Source organism: Pyrus communis, chromosome 2, assembly GCF_963583255.1.
Source record: "Pyrus communis chromosome 2, drPyrComm1.1, whole genome shotgun sequence".
In the NCBI taxonomy this organism is placed as follows: domain Eukaryota; kingdom Viridiplantae; phylum Streptophyta; class Magnoliopsida; order Rosales; family Rosaceae; genus Pyrus; species Pyrus communis.
The window spans coordinates 29,472,051-29,475,207 of NC_084804.1; positions in this window are offsets into that span (position 1 = coordinate 29,472,051).

A 3,157-nucleotide genomic window follows, 5' to 3' on the forward strand; every position below is an offset into this window, starting at 1 on the left:
ATGTGTTTTTGGGAGAAAGCGAAACATTGCCCGTCATCATTTCATCAAGTCTCACGGCAATGGAGGAGGAGAAGCTTGTGAGGGTGCTGCGAGAGCACAAAACGGCCATAGGGTGGACTTTGGCCGACATTAAAGGAATAAGCCCTACCACATGCATGCACCGTATACTTCTTGAGGAGGGGGCTAAACCAACTCGAGAGGCTCAACGCCGTCTCAACCCTCCGATGATGGAAGTGGTGAAGAAAGAAATAATCAAGCTTTTAGATTGCGGAGTGATCTACCCTATCTCCGATAGCCGTTGGGTCTCTCCAGTTCAAGTCGTTCCCAAGAAGTCCGGAGTAACTGTTATCAAGAATGATGAGAATGAGCTCGTGCCTACACGCATTCAGACTGGATGGCGAGTATGTATCGATTACCGGAAGCTAAATGCCATGACTAGGAAAGATCACTTTCCTTTGCCATTCATCGACCAGATGCTCGAAAGGTTAGCCGGTCATGCTTTTTACTGTTTTCTTGATGGATACTCTGGATATAACCAAATTGTGATAGCCCCGGATGATCAAGAGAAGACCACATTCACATGTCCCTTTGGAACATTTGCTTATCGTCGCATGTCATTTGGCTTATGCAACGCACCGGCCACTTTCCAAAGGTGTATGGTAAGTATATTTTCCGATTTTGTTGAAAAGATCATTGAGGTTTTCATGGATGATTTCAGTGTATTTGGGAGTTCATTTGATAATTGCTTGGATAATCTGACCTTAATTTTGAAACGATGTGTTGAAACTAACCTTGTCTTGAATTGGGAGAAATGTCACTTTATGGTGAAACAAGGTATAGTTTTAGGACATATTGTTTCAGAAAAAGGAATTGCAGTAGATAAATCGAAAATAGACCTTGTACGTCACTTACCCTCTCCTACTTCGGTTAGAGAGGTACGTTCGTTTCTTGGCCATGCAGGGTTCTATAGGCGTTTTATCAAGGACTTCTCTAAGATGTCCAACCCTCTTTGCCGATTGCTTCAAAAAGATGTGCCATTCAAGTTTGATGAAGAGTGTAATTCGGCATTTAACCAACTCAAGGAGAAGCTAGTCTCGGCCCCCATTATTGTACCTCCAGATTGGAGCCTTCCGTTCGAGCTCATGTGCGATGCATCCGACTATGCATTAGGAGCTGTTCTAGGACAAAGAAGAGACAAGCGGCCGCATGTCATATACTATGCCTCTCGGACTCTCAATGATGCCCAATTGAACTACTCCACGACGGAAAAAGAACTTCTAGCTGTGGTTTTTGCTTTAGATAAATTCCGTTCATATTTAATTGGTACTAAAGTAATCGTTTATTCTGATCATGCAGCTTTGAGGTACTTGCTCACGAAAAAGGAAGCAAAGCCGAGGCTTATCCGTTGGATTCTTCTTCTTCAAGAATTTGATATTGAAATCCGGGATAAGAAAGGAAGGGAGAATGTAGTGGCTGACCATTTAAGCCGAATGATCCACGAGGAGCATGAACATGCCGTACCTATCCCTGAAACTTTTCCCGATGAGCAGCTGCTATCCATTGAGGTAAGTGAACCATGGTATGCAGATTTAGTGAATTACTTGGTGGCTAAACAAATTCCAAATGAACTAAACAAGCACCAACGTGATAAGCTTAAAAATGATGCACGTTTCTATGTTTGGGATGACCCTTATTTGTGGAAGTATTGCTCAGATCAAATTGTACGTAGATGTGTGCATGATTCTGAATTTCACTCAATTCTAAGCTTTTGTCACACATATGCATGTGGTGGTCATTTTGGCACACAACGCACTGCCCTCAAGGTTCTAGAGTGTGGTTTTTATTGGCCGACTATATTTAGGGATGCTAGAACCTTTTGTATGTCTTGTGATCGTTGCCAACGAATGGGTAACATAGGTACCAAGGACCAAATGCCGCAAACCCCTGTCTTTAATGTTGAAATTTTTGATGTTTGGGGCATTGATTTCATGGGCCCTTTCCCTCCATCTTATGGTTTCACTTATATCTTGCTAGCCGTTGATTATGTTTCTAAATGGGTGGAAGCAAAAGCCACCCGTACTAACGATTCTAAGGTGGTTGCAGATTTCGTGAAAACTAACATTTTTGCTAGGTTTGGAATGCCGAGAGTAATCATAAGTGATGGAGGGTCTCACTTTTGCAATCGGACCATTGAGGCGTTGCTAAGAAAGTACCATGTCAACCATAAGGTCTCCACACCTTACCATCCTCAAACAAATGGCCAAGCCGAGGTGTCTAACCGAGAAATCAAACAAATTTTGGAGAAGACCGTTGGACCAACAAGGAGGGATTGGAGCTTACGTTTAGATGATGCACTGTGGGCATATCGTACGGCATACAAAACACCCATTGGGATGTCACCTTTTCGGCTCGTCTATGGTAAGCCATGTCATTTGCCCGTAGAGTTAGAGCACAAGGCACATTGGGCCGTGAAGATTTTCAACATGGACATAGATGCAGCGGGAGTTCATAGGAAGCTCCAATTGAATGAACTTGAGGAGATTCGGAATGAAGCCTATGAGAATGCCCGGATGTACAAAGCCAAGACCAAAGCATTCCATGATAAAATGATTCGAACCAAGACCTTCACAGTTGGGCAGAAAGTGTTACTTTTTAACTCTCGCCTACGTTTGTTTCCTGGTAAGTTGCGTTCTAAATGGATTGGCCCGTTTGTTGTTACTAATGTTTTCCCTCATGGTGCAGTGCAAATCAAAAGTTCAAGGACGCAGCAAGAATTCAAAGTGAATGGGCATCGATTGAAGCCCTATTACGAGATGTTTGAGGAGCATGTCGTGGAGGAGGTACCCCTCCATGCCGTGGAACCTAGTCAAGCTTAAACGGAGGTACCGTCCGGCTGCAAGACGTAAAAGAAAGCGCTTCGTGGGAGGCAACCCATGCATCCGAATAGAGAAGAACTTGGAAACCCCTTTAAGAGACTTATTTTTATTCCTTTCTTTTTCTTTACTGCCTTTACTTTGCTTTCTTTCTCGAATTTGTTTATTTGCTTGCTCTGTTGTGACTTTCTGCTTAAAACATTGAGGACAAAGTTTGATTTAAGTGTGGGGGGGGTAAACAATTTGTATTTGCATGAATTTCGTGGGATTTATTCACCTTTCAC